The sequence below is a fragment of the Mirounga angustirostris genome, unplaced genomic scaffold (assembly GCF_029215605.1).
Source record: "Mirounga angustirostris isolate CCGP_5_RB_7025 unplaced genomic scaffold, mMirAng1.0.hap1 SCAF_2, whole genome shotgun sequence".
NCBI lineage: Eukaryota > Metazoa > Chordata > Mammalia > Carnivora > Phocidae > Mirounga > Mirounga angustirostris.
The window spans coordinates 59,745,900-59,767,788 of NW_026991710.1; the positions used below are offsets into that span (position 1 = coordinate 59,745,900).

At 38.7% G+C, this 21,889-nt stretch overlaps 1 long non-coding RNA gene across 3 annotated transcripts in view; it reads right to left on the reverse strand.

Annotated features, from left to right (window-relative positions):
* Positions 1–5,977: 5,977 nt before the first annotated feature.
* Positions 5,978–21,889, reverse strand: part of LOC135362958 (uncharacterized) — a 181,689-nt gene continuing 165,777 nt past the window's right edge. For all 3 annotated transcript variants that reach the window (XR_010408508.1, XR_010408511.1, XR_010408509.1), the window contains one exon: positions 5,978–6,668. This is a non-coding gene — a long non-coding RNA (uncharacterized LOC135362958). The remainder of the gene's footprint in view (positions 6,669–21,889) is intronic.

Here is a 21,889-nt window from a genome sequence, read left to right on the forward strand (position 1 = left end):
CCTGTTGGTGGGAATGCAAGCTGGTGCAGCCACTCTGGAAAACAGTATGGAAGTTCCTCAGAAAGTTGAAAATAGAGCTACCATACAATCCAGCAATTGCACTACTAGGTATTTATCCCAAAGATACAAATGTAGGGATCCGAAGGGGTACATGCACCCCAATGTTTATAGCAGCAATGTCCACAATAGCCGAAGTATGGAAAGAGCCAAGATGTCCATTGACAGATGAATGGATAAAGAAGAAGTGGTATATATATACAATGGAATATTATGCAGCCATCAAAAGGAATGAAATCTTGCCATTTGCAATGACGTGGATGGAACTGGAGGGTATTATGCTGAGTGAAATAAGTCAATCCGAGAGACGTGTATCATATGACCTCACTGATATGAGGAATTCTTAATCTCAGGAAACAAACTGAGAGTTGCTGGAGTGGTGGGGGGTGGGAGGGAGGGGGTGGCTGGGTGATAGACGTTGGGGAGGGCATGTGCTATGGTGAGTGCTGTGAATTGTGTAAGACTATTGACCTGTACCTCTGAAACAAATAATACATTATATGTTAAAAAAAAAAAAGGAAAGAAGAAGATCACAGGAAGGGAAGAATGAAGGGGCAGGAATCAGAGGGGGAGACAAACCATGAGAGACTATGGACTCTGAGAAACAAACTGAGGGTTCTAGAGGGGAGGGGTTGGGGGGATGGATTAGCCTGGTGATGGGTATTAAAGAGGGCAGGTACTGCATGGAGCACTGGGTGTTATATGCAAACAATGAATCATGGAACACTACATCAAAAACTAATGATGTGGGCACCTGGGTGGCTCAGTTGGTTAAGCGACTGCCTTTGGCTCAGGTCATGATCCTGGAGTCCCTGGATCGAGTCCCACATCGGGCTCCCTGCTCGGCAGGGAGTCTGCGTCTCCCTCTGACCCTCCCCTCTCTCATGTGCTCTCTCTCATTCTCTCTCTCTCAAATAAATAAATAAAATCTTAAAAAAAAAAAACTATGTAATGTATATGATTAACATAACATAATAATTAAAAAAAAAAAAAAGTTGCTTTGTAGTTACCAGGATGGTTACAGAGAAGATCAAATGTCATCTTTGAAAAAGCTATTCAAGGTATTATTAAAAAGTCAAAAAGGTCTCAAAAAAAAAAGTCAAAAAGGCTATTGGGATATTTGATGTCTTATATATAAAAAGGAAAAATCTATTTCTGATTGTCACAGACTGAGTTTTTGCCTTAGTTTCCCCAGTCTCAATCTTAGCTTTCTGTTGCCCACTGTGGCCTACTGTCCACTCCATCAGCACTTCCCAAGTCCAACCAGCCCACCCACGAATGGCTCTTCAGAAAGTCTCTTTTATTTTCTCTTAGTCTAAGCCACTTATGACTTTCAATTCCATTTTCTGAAGCAAACTAGGTCTCCATTATTTATGGGAGCCTGTTATTCATGGAGCAGTCTCTTGAACATAGATGTCACCTCCAAAGTATTAAATAATAATTGTGGTAGCTTTCCATCAGTAGCAATCTGAGCCAGATGCAAAGCTATTTATTCAAAGTGAAGGCTATGTCATTAATCAGTAAGTCCCCAAATGACTGTCTTTTTCTATGCTTACCCTTCTCTATCATCCTTTGTATAGTCTACTTTTTCAGGTTTTCATTAAAAGTGCACTGTAAAATTATGATAATAATCTCTGGGGGGATAAAACACACTGGTGGTCCTCCTTAGAAAAGCTACTACTGAAAGATGATATAATTAGTTGTCAGCCGTATGGTCATTTTTGTTTCTTAATTTAACTTGCTATGCAATGTTTCCGTGTGTGTGTGTAGATAAATGCATTCGTTTGTTTTGCTATTCCTAATAGGTTGTGAGATTCTTAAGGATAAGGACTATGACTTCTCCCTCTCTTGTGATCCTAGTATCAATCAGTACCATGAACATAATAGATGCTCAATAAACACTGGTAAATAAATGAATAAATCCTCATTCTGCATGGCTCATTGTTCTGTAGGAGCAATTCTCTTCAGTTACGCTTACCAAGTAAAACACCCTGCAAAAGCCCAGTGCCCGTGACTCATGGAGGCTGCTATGTTTGCTAAATTATGTTTCTGACCCTCAGGGCATTATAGCACACTCATAGAGAGAAGTGCCAATGTTGCTTTAAAGCAGTTACTTTCAAGCAGAAGTAACAGAAAACATCCTTTTCCATGTGCCCCAATTAGCTGCAAAATTAACAACTCTCTGATCCTGCAAAAGTCCCTTCTTTTACCACCTTTTCCTCTCCCTCCTGTGCCCTATGCCACCCCCCAGCCACACAAAAATCAGCAGTGGTTGGATAATATTTACATGATATAACTTCCTCATTCAACAATCTGGTTCCAAGGGTGGTCCTCACAAAATAAATGAAGAAAAACAGCATGAGATCTTTCTCGATCACTGTTACCTACCTTCTGTGTTCCTAGGTGGGCCCTAAAAGAACGACTCCCAAAGGCCCGTTTAGGCACCCTTGGCTGGGATGGCTGCAGTCGCCTCCTGCTCTCCCTCTTTCCAGCTACCCTCATTCTGTTCCATGTTCCATACCACACCAGAGTGATCTTTCTAAAATGCACTTATTCCTCTATTTGAGAAACAAAATAGCTTGAATTTCCAAGAGCAGTGGTTGTTAACTTTTGATGGAGGACTCTTCCCACCCCACCCAAATATCCATGTGCATAAATCCACTAAGCATCACATACAATTTTAGATGTTCCTTGGATCACAGGATTAAGATCCTAGGGAGCCTAGGGAGAAGGTTCTGCTCCTACACAAAATACCAAGGTCCTCCACAATCTTCCCAAACTATGTTTCTAAGTCATCACATCTCCCCGAATTCTCCTAACAAACAAAATTCCAGATAGATTTATCACCCAAAATGCCTTTCCCATTTACATTTCCATGTGTTAGAAAACTGAAGTCAGAAGCCCTGGATTCCAAGTACCTGAGGGACTTTATTAATCACATACTTTCTAAAGTTCAGTTTCCACATGCACAAACTGACAGATCTGATTTAGATCTGTGTTTCCCAGAGTGATATGCAAACCACTGATTTTGGATGACCCATGATTATTTTTTATTGTAAGAATTGTATGTTTGCAGAGAGCAGATTGGTGGTTGCCAGAGGTGTTGGGGAGGGTGGAAGAAAAAGGTGAAAGAGGTCTAAAGGTACAAACTTCCAATTATAAAATAAATAAGTCATGGGATGTAATGTACAGCATGGTGACTATGTGAATAATACTGCATTGTATATTTGAAAGTTGCTAAGAGAATAGATCTTAAAAGTTCTCATCACAAGGAAAAAAAATTTTGTAACTATGTGTGGTGATGGATGTTAACTAGTCATATTCTGGTAATCACTTCACAATACGTACATATCAGAAATTATGTTGTACACCTTAAACTAATGTTATAGGTCAATTATATCTCAATATAAAACTTAAAATAATTTTTAAAAGAATTGTGTGTTTATTTTAACATAATTTGGGAAAAATATATATTTATAAATTCTATATTTTTAAATTTGTAATATAACATTAATGGCACATCTCAACTATAACATACAGATATTATTACACAGGACAAAGAAAAGTGTTAAAAATAAGTCAGTCTGAAATCTATTTAAATACATATTAAGTAGATAATAGGTGATATAAAGATACTGCAAAAATTAACAAGATCATAGGCAGATCTGAAGATCAAGGGGCACTGGACCAAATGATCTCCATGACTCATCCCAGCCATCGGCCATGATAGTTCCTTAGACCATTTCTTCAAGGAGAACTTGGCTCCCAGAGCTGAACATAAGCTACTCTCCCCAAAACAATAAGGAAGGAGATCAAAGAGCTGCCTTTTTATTCTCAACAAGAAAATAAAAAAGGGTGAATTAAAAAAAAAAAAACAAAAAAACAATTTCTGAGGTGCCTGTGGGGCTCAGTCAGTTGAGCAGCCAAGTCTTGATTTCAGCTCAGGTCCTGATCTCAGGGTCCTGGGATCAAGCCCCGCTTCAGTGGGGACTCTGCTTGAGATTCTCTCCCTCTGGCCCTCACCCCACTCCTGTGTGTGCTCTCTCTTTCTAAAATAAATAATCCTTTAAAAAAACATTTTCCATTTTTAGATGGAGTCAAAGATAAGGGATTTTATTTGAGTTGCCCAAAATCCATCAGGAGAGTATTTCTGGAAATAGAACCCAGAACTTGCTCCCTTGGGACTGGCATTGACAGTTTTGTTGGGACCAACCAATGGCAGAGTTATGACTCAAAACATAAATGAGCACAAATTTCTTTCTTAATGACTAACATATACACATTCAGATTCAGATAGAAACTGCAGCTGCTCCCTCCATCTACTCCAAGTTTGATGAACAGATGGCAGGCTTCCTCTGGGAATGGAAAGATTTAGGGCTGCCTCACAGATAGAAATTGCATAAAGTTAGAACAACAGGAGGAGTGGGTGTTATAACTACAAATGCATTTAAGAATTGCCACAAAAATGATCTGGGTCCTATGTGCTGCACATCATTCATGGCTGTGCCTGTTTTATAATTAAAATATTGATGATTCAGAGGCCAAGTATCATTCCACCTATAGATATATATATACAGATAGATGGATAGATAGATAGATGGATGGATAGATAGATAGATATACACACATACATACATACATACATACATACATACATACATACATATATGATGACTACTGCACCCAACAAGATGAAAGTTTCTTCTGGATTATATTTTTCCCCTAATTTAAAAATAATCTTCCTAACATCTTCATCTTTACATAAAATTAAGTCCTAGGAATTGGGAGCTGTTTCCTTCCTTAATGGCAATACAGACAATTGTTTTGTTCTATGATGCTATCCCATAATGTAAAATCAAACCAAAGGGAGAAAGAGAGAATTATTGTTTAGTGGGTACAGAGTTTCAGTTTTCCAAGATGAAAAAGTTCTGGAAATCTGTTGTACAACAACACAGATATACTCAACACTACTGAACCAAACACTTAAAAATTGTTGTTAATTTTTAAAGATTAGGCAAAGCTAGGAAGTGTTGGATGTAAAATCTGAAGAACCTCCAATAATCGTGGATTGAAATAAACCCTGAAAAAGCAAAAGAAGAAAAGGAAATAAAGCAAGCATTTGGTGTACATTTAAAGATGCCTCTAGCTAATACCCTCTGGAGATAAGCCCACTGAGAGGAACATAAGGCAGCTCAGACTGAGCAATGAGTGATAGGAAATTGTCAGGAGAAACAAAGGGACCCCTTTCAAGGGATGTAAAAAAGTAACATACCAAGAAAGTCTACTTATATGAGAGGACAGCTCTGATAGTAAAATATGGACCAGCTTGCTGTAGGCTTAGTGGAGGGATAATGAACAAGGTGAAGAGGTACAAACAAGGTAATTTTTAACCATTGGTTTGATGATAGCACAGAGGGCTCATCCCTTCTAGCCCTTACTATCTCCTTCCTCTTCACCTAATTCCTCATCAGTTGTAGTTCTCATTTCTAAGAAAAAACCATGGCATAATTTTTAATGAGTTGAGAGTAAGGAACCTTAGATTCTGGCCTCTGTACTGTAATTAACCAGCAGTTCCCTTTGAAAGCTCTTTCTCTCTGTATCCTCATCTCTAAAGTGAGAGCCAGATACCTAGGGATCTAGGATCTCCTCTTGCATCAATAGGCACTGACTGTCAGGATGAAGAATATTAGAAGTTTGCTGTGATATTTGGTTCTCTGCCTCATCCCCTCTACCTGAATAACATGCTACCTGACACTTCGTAGGGAAGAGATCTCGAAATTATACCTGGGAGCTATATTAGGCTATTAGGTGTTGCCTGGGTTTTAGGCATTGAGAAAAAAATGAAGTTTGGAAAATAATGTATCTTTTTTTTTCTTTTCAAGTTTTTATTTAAATTCTAGTTAGTTAACATACAGTGCAATGTTGGTTTCTGGAGTAGAATTCAGTGATTCATCACTTACATACAACACCAGTGCTCATCATATCAAGTGCCCTCCTTAATACCCATCATCCATCTAAGCCCATCCTGGAAAATAATATATCTTAAATTTTACAGATAACATGATGGAAAGGAAATAATAGAAAAAATATAGACACCTTTGTACAAAGAACTCTTAAAGCTCCAAAGTAGGAAAACAAACAACCCAACAAAAAAAATGAGTTAAAGACTTTAGCAGACACCTCACCAAATAAGATATATAGACAGCAAATAAGTATATGAAAAGATGCTCCACCTCAGATGGTCAAGAGGGAAATACAAATTAAAACAACAAAGAAATACCACTACACGTCTATTAAAATGGCCACAATCTGGAATCCTGACGCACCAAGTGCTGGTGAGGATGTGGAGCCACAGGGACTTTCATTCATTGCTGGTGAGAATGCATAATGGTACAGCCACTTTGGAAGACAATTTGGCAGTTTATTACAAAAACAAACATGCTGGGATGCCTGGGTGGCTCAGTCGGTTAAGCATCTGGCTTCGGCTCAGGTCATGATCCTAGGGTCCTGAGATCGAGTCCCACATCGGTCTCCCTGCTCCGCAGGAAGCCTGCTTCTCCGCCTGCTGCTCCCCCTGCTCATTCTCTCTCTCTCTGACAAATAAATAAAATCTGAAAAAAAAATAAAATAAAATAAATATGCTTTTACCTCACAATCCAGCAATTACACTCTTCAGTATTTATTCAAAGGAGTTAAAAATATATGTCCACACAAAAACCTGCACACAGATGTTTATAGTAGCTTCATTCATATTGCCAAAACTTGGAAGCAACTAAGATGTCCTTCAGTAGGTGAATGGTTAAACAAAAGGTGGTACATCCAGACAATGGAATATTATTCATAAATGAGCTATTAAGCCATTAGAAGACACAGGGGAGCCTTAAATGCATATTGCTAAGTGAAATAAGCCAATCTGAAAAAGCTACGTATTATATGATTCCAACTATATGACATTCTGGAAAAAAACTATGGAGACAGTAAAAAGATCACTGGGTTGCCAGAGGTTGGAAATGTAGAGAGAAACAAATAGGCGGAGCACTGAGGATTTTTAGAGCAATGAATATACCCCGTATGATACTATAATGGACACTACAATGGTGGATACAATGTCATTACAGATTTGCCCAATGTACAACACCAAAAGTGAATCATAATATAAACTGTGGACTGTGGGTGATAAGGATGTATCAATGTAGATTCATCAATTGTAATAAATCTGGTGGGGGATGTTGATAATGTGGGGAGGCTCTGCATGTTGGGGGGCAGGAGGTATATGGGAAATCTCTGTGCCTTCTGCTCAATGCTGCTGGGAACATAAAATTGCTCTAAAAAATTGTCTTAATAAAATCTTTTTAAAAAGAATAACTGAAAAAAGTTACTGAAAACTACTAAACATGATCATTATGGTGAACAAAAAACTAGATATATTTGAAAATATATGTGGCATATAAGAACCACAATATGGTTCTAAATCAAAGGGAATGAAGTCATTTAACAGAAGTGCCATGAGTAGAACTATCTTAACTGACAGGGACACCTGGGTGGTTCAGTTGGTTAAGTGTCTGCCTTTGGCTCAGGTCATGATCCCAGGGTCTTGGGATGGAGCCCCATGTTGGGCTCCCTACTCAGTGGGGAGTCTGCTTCTTCCTCTCCCTCTGCCCCTCATGCTGGCTCTCTCACTCTCTCTCAAATAAATAAATAAAATCTTAAAAAAAAAAAAAGAACTATCTTAACTGACAAATAATCCAAGATAACAAATGGCAAGCAGAACAAGGTAAGAAAGATTGGTATTTCTTAGGAAACTAAGGTAATAGTTAAATTCTTTTCTAGAACATTCAAGATACAACAGGGGCACCTGGGTGGTGCAGTTGGTTGAATGTCCAACTCTTGGTTTTGGCTCAGGTTATGATCTCAAGGTCAAGAGATGGAGCCCCTCCTGGGCTCTGTGCTCAGCAGGGAGTCTGCTTGAGGATTCTCTCTCTCCCTCCCCCACGCCCCTCCCCCCATCTCTCTCTCTAAAAAAAAAAAATTTCAAGAAATAACAGTACAGAGTTTATAAAGTCTGGCTCTCTCTATAGCTTAGACATCTTGATTCAGGAAATCAATACAGAAGGATATACAGGTGAAATAGCTTTGGAGCGTTCATGGATATCACAGAAAGTCATTCTGTGGCCTTCACATACAAAAGGCATCCCACCTAGATGTTTCTTCTTTGATCACAATATTTTCTCCCAAAACTCTGCAGCTGCCGTCATTGTCCCTTAGTGTTTTGGGTCTCCAAAGAAAATCACCTGAGAAAGACATCATTTTTGTTCCCTTTGTTAGTATGTTTTGCCCACTTTGTTGCTTGAGGAACTTTTTCCCCTGTCCTTTGTAATTCATGAAAATTGAGAGGATGTGGCCAGTTACGTAAAAACAAGATTTCCAAAAAAAGAATGTATATATACCTATGTGTGTTTATTACACATTTTACTGATAAATAGTATGGATAGCACACAAATGCTAAATAATAATAAAATACATAATTCTCTTTATTCTAAATCCCATATAGCTAATTGATTCTCATTGAATGTTTCCTTGATTTTTACTGAACTCTTGTTACTATGGTTGCAATCAAGAAATTAGTGTGATTCCAACATGAATGTTGGTTGATCGTTTCTTTTACACTAACAAAAAGAAAGAGAAAAATTTATATTAGAATTTTACTCATCTGTCAATGACCTGAGAAAATTCTTTTTTTAATAGATAACTTCTGAATACTGGAAGAATGTTCCTTTAATTTTTTGTGCTATTCACAATATAATGATGACAGACATAGCATACTTTTTTTTAAATTTATTTTTATTTCTTAGAGAAGGAGGCAGGGGGAGGGGTAGAGGGAGAGAGAGAAGGAGAATCCCAAGCATGCTCCATGCCCAGAGTGGAACCCGACACGGAGCTCGATCCCACAATCCCGAGATCATGACCTGAGCCAAAATCAAGAGTCAGACACTCAACCAACTGAGCCACCCAGGTGCTCCCAGGCACAGCATACTTTTAAGTTTAATCTTCTTTATTAATGTTTTCTCCATGTACTTTCTTCAGTCAAGACAAGTAACAAAACAAGAAACCAAACCATGATGTGTAGCATTGACTTCAATGGTGTAAATACTCCCACTATGACTGATTTCAAGTCACCAGTGTGACGTCACTGAGCACAGAGTTGGGAGGGGATGTGCAGAAGCAAGCCATTAGATAGCATTTAACCTGTACAAGAGGTGTAAATAACCTCAAGAGCACAGATAATAGTAAAATAATTATAGAGTGATAACTTTTGAGTATTTGCTACCTTTATTTTTAATATGATTTACTTAACTGTAAGTTTATAACTTCATTTTTAACAATGACTATGTTTAATGACCAGCTCACAGAATTTCTAAAAATTTAAAAATCAGCTCTCAAAAGCTAGTATGAGGTTTTTCCAGCACACCATTGACTGTGGCCCTATGCTGGACTGTGAGCACTGATTAGCCTGGAATTTGGGGAGTCCAATCAGTCTGCATCTGTCTCCTCTCCCTCTCTCCCCCACCCACTCCATTCTCTACTGCTCCCTTTTCCACATGTCTAGCTCTCTAGCCTTCTTTCTCATTCTCTCTCAAGTTCCCAATAGTTTTTGTTTGGCCATGTTTTTGTTCTATTTGTTTTTGTTTTACCCCCAAAGAAGACCTATGATTCTGAAGATAAATCACTGATTCTCTATGTCCATGTCAGTCATTTTCACTTTCATAATGTTTCTTTTTAATTTAGTTTTTTTCCCATGAACCTGAGAAAAATCTCTCATCTTTGAATCAGATTTTTGCAGCTTAAATTCTGCTTTTTACTGCTATTGCATTCTCAGTTTCTTTGTTAACTTCCAGTGACTCGCCATTATACTTTTGGTTTAGGCATTTCCGGAAGCACTTTTATTTTTAAACCATTACAGAGAAAGGACAAGAGTGATCTGCTGTCTCAAATTTCAGAAATTACACTGTATATCTATATTGAGGAACAAAAACCCAGAAAGAAGCAGAAGTGGAGAAAGGGTGAAAAATCCAGTAAGTTCGATATAAGCTTGTTACATGCAAAATGAATGACATAGTTACCATGAATGAACTGTTAACCGTCTCGTACACTAGCCAAGTTCCACACCTTTTTACAATCATCTAAAACTTGTTCCACCAACTTTTACAAACTGTAATGCTTAAATTTCAGAATGATAAACTCAAGTGCCCTAATAAAATAATTTGACAAGGTCATCCACTTCGTTTTACTTTGAATGACAGGAAAATAAAATAGAGGACTTTGTCACTTATGATAAACAAGAGAGGACAATCAAATTGAAGTGGTGAGAACTCTTGCTAATTAACTAACAAAGGCTCATTTATAGTTTACTAATTCCTAAACTCAGTGGCCTTATAAAACAGAGTTTGCAGCACAGCTGTTTATAAACATAGCATGTTTAGGTTCAACAGATGTGCCTTTTAGTTTTCCTTAAAGTTGACTCTCTTTGTAAAAGAAGACACAGAGTGCTGATTTCATGTTTTTCTTTTGTAAAGAGGGGCTTATGTTATTTTTTCCATACATGTATTTTCTTCCTATCTCAGTCTGTTCTTTCCTTATGATTTTCTATTTCTATTTCATTGAATCTGAGTCTTCTTGAATGACATTGAGAACTCCTAATTTTTTTTAAAAAGCATTTTTCTTGTTCTTTCTCCATAAATATCCTTATATATCCTTAGGTATATATTGTCTCCATTCTTGGAGCTATATACCTTCTCTGGAGCCTCAGAATATTTCCCTTCCCCCACCTTTGCATGGAGTCTATATTGTTGCTCTTGTTTTTTTTCTTTCTGTATTCGTCATCAAATAAGGAAAGAGTCATCAGTGTTTGCCAGAATACTTGTCCTCCTGAGTGCTGATTCTTAGATCTATACCTGGAAAGCAACACAATAAGCAGAACTCCCTCTTTTACTTCTTGCATTGAGCAGGCCTTCATCATATGCAGCTTTATTATACTGAATTAAAATTACCCTCTAATCCCATTGCTTGATCCTTTGAAACCTGAATTATTAGAGTATGTTGACAAAGACAATGCCCAGGATATAATGCTACCTGGTCTCCTCTCCTAGTTCCCTAGTCTTATTTGAGGAGACCAAATCTCTCAAGATTCAATGTACTCCTTTAGCCCCCTAATGCATCCTGCTTTGTTCTTTTCTAGGAGCTTCAGGTTCCTTCCTTCCTTCCTTCCTTCCTTCCTTCCTTCCTTCCTTCCTTCCTTCCTTCCTTCCTTCCTTCCTTCCTTCCCTCCTTCCTTCCTTCCTTCCTTCCCCCAGATCCAGAAAGAGCATGGTAAGTTTAGGGAGGCACAGTACAGTGGCTCTTTCACAAGCAAAATCCATGGAGTAGAAGAATGAATAGCCAATTATCTTTTTGAACAAACTCTGAAGATTTTGTCCAGACCAGATGGTGGCAAGGTAAAATATCTTCTCCCCCTTTATTAGATAGATGGGATAATATTGTGTCATAAGATAAAGTGTAGACAAACTATTTGTGCTTTTCTAAATACAGTTCCACTGACATTCATTCATTCATTCATTCATTCAGCTAGCTAAACACACACATAAGCCTAGAATAAATACATGGGGGGAAGGAAGGAAGGAAGGAAGGAAGGAAGGAAGGAAGGAAGGAAGGAAGGAAGGAAGGAAGGAAGGAAGGAAAAAAGGAAGGGAGGGAGGGAGGAAGGGGGAGAGAGAGACAGAAAGAAAGAAAGAGAGAGAGAGTAAGAAAGGAAGGAGGGAAGCAAGGAAGGAAGGAAATGAAGGAGGAAGGAAGGGAGGGAAGGAGGGAGTCTGGGAGGGAGGGAGGGAAGAAGGAGGGAAGGAAGGAAAGAAGGAAGGAAGGAAGAAAGGAAATTTATATCCTAAGGGCAAACCTCAACCAGTAGGGGCTGGAACCAAAGATTAAATAGTCCAGATTCCTGATCCCTATGTAGGACAATTCTGAGATGTGCTATGCATGGCTCCTCAAGGGGTCTCCAGCAGGACTGAGATCCAGAAGTCCACAGCTCATTAACACACTCTCTACTGATTTTTCCCTTACTTTCTCACTTGTGCTTACTTCCCCTCAAATAAACTATTTGCACCCAAGTCCCATGTCAATGTGCTTCTGGGTGAATCCAAACCAAGACCTGGATGCTATAAAAATATTACATAATCAATCTTTGTTTTGGTTTGGGATAAGAATTTCAGCCTGAAATTTCAGCCTAGGACAGTAATAAGATGTCATCAGTCTTCAGATGGCAATGCCATCTCATATGATAAACTCTATTATTATTTTTCAATTCCTGATCCTTATTTCTTCCTCATTCTTTCTTGGCTTCTGCTTTATGAGCATGAGTTCATTAGAATCATTCACCTACCCAAGACTTGCTCTGATTCTCTCATCTCTCCCTCAGCCAGTCTGCAGAGAGGCAGTTCTTCCCAGGATGTCTTTTGGTGTTGTCAGCAGGCAGAACAAGCCAATGAAAGACTGACGGATCTGGAGGTCTAGAGGCCTGAGTTTGCTTTTCCTCTTTCCCTACATGTCAATACCAAACCGATATAATCCATCTACAAGGATTTAATAGCAGTGAAGTACTGAGTTACTATCAAATTTAACAAGTGGCTTACTCTAATGCCAAAACCTCCATTAGGATCTTTAGAAGAGCTATACATAACTCACCAAAAACCCCAGGTAAATTTACATAGCTGAGATATCCACAGAGGCAGTGCAAGCCTCCTTTGTGATTTTCACTTTTGAATAATTTAAGTCCTTTCTAAAGTTTTTGATTGTTTTGTTTTTCTGTCTGAGTCATAGAGATTCCTTCCTCTATAAAGAAGAGGGATAAGGTTACGGTTTAATTTTTTTTTAAGTTGAAAGATATTACATTAAGTAAAGGTAAAAGGAGTCGTGGAGGATCCAGACACATCTGGAGAAAGCTTCTCTGGTCTGTCAATACTGCCTGGGGCCCAAGGCTTGCTATTGGTGCTATTTGGTCTATAAAGAAGCAGATGGCATGCAAGAAGACTTTTCCTATGTTTCATTTACTTGCAACAAAAGCCCTAAATCTCTGGCTTTGGACTGGTGTTCCCATGACTAAGCTATCTAATCCATTCATCTTTGAGATTCAGGTTCAAATGAGGGTCACCCCAAAATCAAACAAACACTACCCAGAATGTCCACGAGGTGACTGGCTTTCAGAGGCATTCAACCTCAGAGGGATCCTGCCCAGTGCCAAGAAAAATTTTACTCAATTTTATCATAAGCTTACAAGCCTCAATGAATATGAGGGTGAGACCGTAGTAAGCTCCTTCTGGAAATTAATTATGCTGGGTCACTTGAAGAGTGTATGGGTGAGGTGTGCTGGAGTAAAGTGTACTTGGTTTCCAACATCGTTGTGGCCATGCTATAACCAAATGACCCATGTCCATTTTCCAGGCTAGCTTGAATTTCTTCTTATCCTTCCCCTCAAGGTTCACTTCCAAAGGATACAACAGCCTCAGATCCAGGTATTCTTCCTTACAGAGCCTTAGATTCAGGTATGTAGTGGCATCATTAAAACCACAGGCTAAGAGTAACTTTCCCCCAGACTTTCCTTAGAAATGAGGCTGGAATAAGAAGTAATGGGATACCCCATTTTGAGGTCAGCAGGCTTGGAATCCAATAAATGATGACAACTAATACTTACTGAGCATTCATGAACCAGATACTGTTCTAAGTGGACTACATTCTGTGGCACATTGGTTTTTCTACCACAACTTACCCCATCCCATATACTCTTCTTACAGTGTAATGTTGACACTCTTCCTATTGACTGGTAGGATGTGGGACCTTTCCCCTTGAACCAGAATGGACCTTTATGACTCCCTTATCCAACAGCATGTGGAAGAAGTGATGCCATGTGACTTTTGAGACTAGTTCATGAAAAGTGATATACCTTTCATCTAGTTCTGTTGGAATACTTGCTCTTGAAATCCAGTCTCCATGCTTTGAGGAAGCCCAAACCATATGGGGAGCCCAGATGGAAGTGTTCCAACCAAGAGCCCCAGCTGAGGTCAGGATGACTCCAGCCCCAGCCATCATCTGACTGCAACTGCGTAATAGACCCTAAATAGGAATGGATCAAGTGAACCCAATCAACTACTAGAGCCATGAGCAATAACAATAAAATGATTATTTTTGTTTTAACATACTAAGTTTAAAGTAATACAGTAATAGATCATGGGAACACGTTTATAAACTTACTTAGTCTATATAAAAACCCAACAAAATAGGTATTATTACCCCTACTCTATAGATGAGGAAAAACCAGGGCATTGAATGGCTAAATAATATGCTGGAGTTAAGTTGCAAAGCTTGGTTTCAAGACCAAACAATCTAGTTTATTAGAGTGGATGTTCTTACCCTCTATTCTATGCTGCTTCCTTTATGCCCTTTCTTTCCTATGAAAAGACACCGAGGGCAAGAAAAAGTGAAAAATCAGTGCTAGAAGGGGTGGGAGAGGGGCTATTCTCCCAAGCAGCTAGCACCCATCAATTCAAAACCTCCTTCAGCTGTCAGCTTCTCCCCCTACCTGGACAAGTACAGACCTCTTTGGGAAACTAGCACTGACTCCTCTCTGCACCTGCAATGGCAGAGACTGTGCTAGAGGTGGCCCCTGAGAAGCTGTTCATTTCACTCCGCTCTCTGCCTCATCTCCTTCCACTGGAAGGTTTACCCACTCTACCTGACCATAGAAGCATCCCTGGAAAACACCGATTTCTCTGGAGTGCTCTAACAAAACCAGCAAGTTCTGTTGTAAAATCTAAAGCCTGTAGAGAGGAATCCTGTAAATATTCAGCAGCAATTCCTCCCTGGCTGGCAGAGTGTCCCCGAAGTGGCCCATTACACTCGGGTGGTGGGGGAGGATAGAGGATAGAGTGATTTGGGTACAACTCCCAGAGGGAATCAGATCAAACCTTCATTACTTACCATATAATGTGAGAAGTGCCAAGAGTTTGTAATAATCTCACCTGAAACTTCACACCTGGCTGCCCCAACCTACTAGCAGCCCATATGTTTTGGTGACTTCTGATGTTGTAACTTTGTACTCCAGGAAGACTGGAGTTACCTTTATGAGAACAGGCCTCTGGGAGTGAGGGACACTAGAGATAAAAACACGTTACATAGAAATCACATCTAAATATCTGTGGGCAAAATTCAAAGCCAGCCCTCACCACAGGGACGGCTGGCTAAAATCAGAGCAGGCAGACACCAGCAGCCTGGCTTTCTGAAGAATGATAAATTACTTCTGACCTCAGAAGTTACAGAAATGACTCTCCAAACTGTTCATTTTTAATATCAGGCTGATTACCCCCATTCAGCTTCACAACAGATTTCACAGCACTGGCAGGAAAATCTATCGGCATTAAAAAGAGATTAAATCACCGAGTCTCAGACAGGCAACTTCAAATTAAAACTGCTGATGTGAAAATAAAAATCCAAATGAATCGGTACTTTCCTTCTAGTTCCTTCTAGTCCTTTCTACCTGAGATCTAGCCAGCGTAGCTTTAAGAGCCCCTCATGCTCCTGCACAAGCCCCTGTCCGTACCCCCACATCTTCACACTCTCACTCCATCCTAAGGATCACACAGCATGTGAACCTCACTTTACATTACAGAACACTTCTTAAAGATTGTCCATCGGACTTAATAAGCCATATCATAGTCCCCCTTGTGCTTGTTTTATGTTCCCGAAGTTTCTGTCTCTTCATCTAATAGTTCTTCAAATAAGCATGCTCCCCCAACCCCATTCTTTAATTCTCCAGGCCATTTTTTCCTCCCTCCACCACTGTCTCCTCAAGTCATCTTCAAATGGTTAGAACACATAAGTACACAGAGGGAGGTGGGTATGGCTTTGTGACCCCCCATCTCCTAACTGACAGCTCTGAAATTCTGGAAGTTTTTCTGATCACTGAGTGTACTTACAAATGTCCACAGCACAAATGCCATGCAGCCCATTGTGATTTGAACTAAAATTTAATTCAAGAATTAAAGCACATTTCTCACCTACAAGCATTTTGCCTTCCTAATGAATCTATCTTTATGGTATAATGCAGGAGCCAAATTTCAACTATTTCAGGTCATTAAAACCCACAGCACATTTTTAGAGAGTAGACAGGTACTAAATCATGTCTTCTGGCACACTCCACTTTCAGTAATGACAACTGGAACCTGCAAATCCCTTTTGTGACACAGAGATGAGATCTGCAATTGTTTTGCCCCAGGAGACGTAGGTCCCCTGAGAAGGCTGCCTCACATAGACATGATGTTTCGTAGACCCTCCTTCTAATCATACCCCTCAGGAATCGTCTTCTGAACTATGGAGGTCCTCCCTAAAGTCCTGCTCACTCTCATCACAAAACAAAGAAAGCTGGGCCACCACACAAATTTGTACCCTTTACCCAGTTTTCCCCAGTGGTGTGGCCACCACACAAAAAACACCCTTTATACTACATGGGTCTCTGCTGTCTTTACAATTACTTTCCCTAAGTCTCCAAACATAAAAGGAGGATGGTCAAAATCAAACTATTCCTTCATAAGTACATTTCTTAACCTTAGAAGTGGAAAATGGCTGATATTTCCCAAAATTGGAACAGAAATAGTCTGTGAAAAAAACACATTGATATGTTATATCCCTACTTACTCAGCAATAAGAGACAAAGTGATACACACAACCATGTAGATGAATCCCCAGAACATTACACTGAGCGAAAAAAAACCAATCTCAAAAGATTATATACTGCATGTTTCCATTTATATAACATTCATGAAATGACAAAATTATAAAAATGGAGAAGAGATTACAGTGGTTGCCAATGATTTAAGAGTGGGTTGGGTGAAAAGTGGATGTAGCTATAAAAGAGCAGCATGAGGAATCTTTGTGGTGAGGGAACTATTCCGTATCTTGATGGTGTCAAGGTCAATATCCTGGTTATGATAGTGTGCTATGGTTTTGAAAGATGTTACCACTGCAGAAAACTGGGTAAAGGTACAAAGGGTCTCTGTATTATTTCTTTTTTTTTTTTAAGATTTTATTTATTTATTTGCAGAAAGAGAGAGAGAGAGAGAACACAAGCAGGGGGAGTGGCAGGCAGAGGGAAAAGCAGGCTCCCCATTGAGTGGGGAGCCCGACGCCGGGCTCCATCCCAGGACCCTGGGATCATGACCTGAGCCGAAGGCAGATGCTTAACCAACTGAGCCACCCAGGTGCCCCTCTGTATTCTTTCTTAGAACTGTGTGTGAATATACAATGATCTCAAAATAAAAATTTAATTAAAAAAAAGAAATCATTGGATTGGGACTGACAAAACCATACTCTAGCTCAGGGTCTGCCAATAACAAGCACAAGCCAAGTCATTCAACCTCTTCCACCCTCAGATTCATCATCTGTGAAATGGCATTGGACAAGATCATCTCCAAAGTCCCTATGAGTTCAACAGCTGAGTAATTCCAGAACTGCTCTTGGTCCACAACAGCCTTTGAAGCTGCAGGAGCCATCTGAAGAATCAGGCCACCATGGCAGAGTGGGGAGTTTACATACTCTCTCTAAATGCCATTTAAAAAAAAAAACACAAACCCATTCTATTAAACATAACATGCAATGACATGAACAAAGAAATAATTTGAAAGAGGAAAAAAAGCAAATACTATTCTCATCATTAAAGTCATTACTGGTTAAAAAAAGAAATATTCTACAGAATAGTGTGATTAAGCAGTGTATTTTGTTTACTATAAACCAATAAAGCTAACCAGCATTTCTGCCATTTTCTTGACATAGTACACCCACATCGCCCCTCATTTCCCAGTCTCTTTTCATTGTTAAACTATTCTTGTTCTTAATGTTCTACTCTCTGGGGACCCATAATACACAAAACAGGATGTTCTCTAACATAGCTTACAATTTTAGAAGGGAAAAACCCAAGCAACTGATTAAAAAATGAAAATTTCGGTCCAATTGTTGTTTGATTTTCATGTCACCAATTACCAGCATGCTTTTATTCATCAGATAAATTAAATAGTTTATTTAACATCAGATGTATTATCAGTGTTAAAATATCAACAAACTGGATAGTCTGTTATATCAAATTAACAGCCTTTTACTATTTTCTGGGAAAAAAGAGGTCTTTCTCAATGTACATTTGTTCTATGAGTAGTAAATATTATGAAAGAAAGCCACGTAGAAGGAATGGTTTAAAAAAAAAAGAGGTAACAGTAACAAAACAATATGTAGTCATCATCATCTGCAGTATCTGAGAAGTCGAGGGGGTATTTCATTTCACCAATTATGACAGAAATCGGTTCCTTGTGGACTGTGATATCAAATAACTCAAATATATTATCATTATATCTATTAAACTATGCACAATAATTTCTCAGGTAAAACACACCGCTAAGGCATTGAGCTGATTTTGCCCAGTGTTCAAACCTTCTAAACAGATTTGCTGAGTACCAAATATGTAATTTCTTTTCTCTCTCATAACCAAATTTCACTTGTATGAAAATTTTTAGAGAGAAGAGAAGTAGGACACCAAACTGGAAGAGACATCATGGTGCCTTTTTCAGATATTTTTCCCAACCCAGTGAAGTCCAGTGAAGAGGGGGCTGCAGGTAGAAGCCAAAGGAAATGCTTTCAAAGGACTGCCATGAGATATGGTGACCTACTCAGTAAGGCATTGATGTTTTGGGTGACAAAGTATGGCACAAAGTTAGGAAGCAGGGCCTTCTCCATACCTCTGTGTGAAGCATCCCTTCAGCACAGTGAGGACTTTAGGAAGTACATGGGGAGCCTGCATCCTTAGCAGGACAATACTTACTCAGAAAGAGTATCAGCGGTTGGACTCTGTTGGGACGTATCCCTCAAGAGGCCTTTTCATGTATGGAACATCTCAGTAAAAGTTTATTAAGAAGGAAAAAAAAACTATGCACAATATAAGTTATCCCCTTTTGATGACTTAGTAACCACCATAAAATTTTGTGCTATCTCAGACAAGGATAGACATAGCCTCATTTGCTACTGAACAGTGCTGAGATGGACATGGTTTTGATGGATTCGATGGAATCTGTTGTGATCCTGTGAAAAACAAAGCTACTTTAAAATTTTGAAAACTCCTCACTATCGATTTAATGATTCCATTTCTCTCTCCAATACAAATTCCCTGGATGGAAAATAGCCTCCTTGTCTTTCAGGAACTGTCATTTTTCCATCTGAGGCTGAAGGGGTGTTTTTCTTAATGATTTTGTCTTCTACACTAAAATAATCACTGCCATTAATTTCTCAAGATTCAGAAGCTTCTATATTCTTTTATATTTAGAAGCTTCACACACTAGCTTTGTAATATCATTGCTATGTACATATTCAACTTCTTGCCACATATAAATACTTCCTTTAGTTGCTCTATATCAATCAAAAAGTTGGTCAAAATATTTATTTATATATAACATTTATATAGTTCCCATCATGCGTGAGGCACATTATTTCCACCGCATTATTGTCTGAGTATGAAGGAATAGGTTTAAAAATTTCAAGAACTGATGTTTATCTATTCCTATAAGATTTATTCCAAAAAGCATTCCAATGCTTTTTCATCATGAGAAATTTTGCAAAAATAATGTTAGGCATGATTTTTTTTCTATACTAGCCTTGAAGTGTCATAATTTCAGGCACAAACAATAATCATAGAATTATAAGCACAGCATTTTAATGAAACCCATTATTCTCCACCAGATATCTCTAGCTTCCTGATATCACTTTAAGATAAGAAAGTAATTTTTCACCAAAAAAAAATTGTGTTTGCTTGTGAACTTACTATGACTTTGCAAAGATCATTAGATCGTAGATGGGGGCTCTTTGCAGTGGTTGATTTTGAAGCACTTACAGAAAATTTTATCTGGCTATGGAGCTTAAGGCAGACGCTGAGGATCACAAAGCTTTTTTCCTTTTTATTAACCAGAAAAAATAGTTTTTATTAAACCTCTTCTTCGATTTTTTCATTTATTGAGGTATAATTGACATAATATTATATTAGTTTTAAATCTTTTTTTAATTGATTAAATCCCAAGATCATAAAGGACTTTTTTTTTTTAAAGGACGATCTGGCTACCATTCAATGCTTTAAACACCCACATCCCACTGCTAAATGTCCATTAGTCCTTCACAGAAACAGGAAAGGAGATATATAAGTTAATTCAGTGTGTCTCAAATCAGAATCACCTAAGGTGCTTCTAGTAAGTCAGATACCAACCTACTACAACTTGGTTACGTACAATTTTCAGGGGATTTTCAGTAAACATCAGGCACCCCCAACAGTGAGTCATAGGTGAAGGTTATGAGTTTCCTCTCTGCAGCTCTCCTGAAAGCAAATCTCACACTGAATCCTGGCACACACACCAGCATTTCTCAGCAAACATGCAACAATCATGCCACAACTTTGGCAAAATCCAGTGGAGTTCCAGCTCTCAATTCCTCTAACCGCTCCAACAGAACCTTCCTTGAACAGTTCACTGGAGGCAAAGGAAGCAACATTCTCGCAGCAGAATTCAGCTCACTACCTAGTCAAAGTCAGGAGACTAAAACATCTCCAAATTAGCAGTTAAAACAGGCTACTAGGAATCTGGGTACCATTCCTAAGGATGCAGACAGTGGGTCCGCTATATTTTTTTACCCTGTGTAGGTAGGAGCAGTGAGGGTCTCTATGATATTTCCAGAAAATCCACATATTATGAAAACTAATAATTTCATCAAGAAATACCCAGTTGAATTATTCATTAGTCAAATACCAAAATTTCTGGTGTTCATTGGGAATGAATACAATTGAATTCCTCTGCTTTGTGGTCTTTTGAATAAATGCTAGCTAACCACCTTAGAGTGTATATTTCTGATTAAGGCAACTAACCATGACAAGGATATAGATTAACAGTAACACAGACACACATGTTCATATAACACAGTCTATGCTGAAGTACTTCAAAGAAAATTACCCAAGACCTGCTGACTCAGGATATCTGGGCCTGAAAATCTGCATTTTTATGAAGTTCCCCATATGATGCCTATACACACTAGAATTTTATGAACCACTGTCACAAATGTTCTAGGGGTTTTGTTTCTAAATAAGAAGTAAGTTTTAACTTATGTGCCAACAACAACTAATTGGTAGTGCCTGCCCACAGCATAATCTTAACAATGATTCTAGATCCTATCCAAACACAGCAGTCATGAATGCTATGATCTGGAACACCAGGGTGGTGTAGTCGGTTAAGCGTCCCGACTCTTGGTTTCGGCTTGGGTCATGATCTCGTGGTTGTGGGGTCAAGCCCCACTCCAGCTCCACACTCAGCAGCAGAGTCTGCTTGAGACTCTCACCCTCTTCCTGTGCCCCTCCCCACCCCTCTCTCTCAAATAAATAAATAAATCTTTAAAAAAAAAAGAATTTTATGATCTGATTATTTAGCAATATTGTCCATGGATATACAAGGTAAAAAAAGTGGTAGCACACTTGTAACGTATTTATGTCATCCTTGAACTGGATTTTGAAAATCTAGCCCTTAATTTACTAGAGTGTAGAATCATATCTGACCTGCCATTTATAGAGTCCATCTTTTTCCTCCTATAGACAGAATAATATATACCAATTTTCCAGTGTACCAGTGTCTCCTGTTCTTCACATTTATTTAAGATGGTGAAATGCCTCAGTAATATGATTTGTGAGTTTTCTTAGTACTGTGAGATGTAATTCATC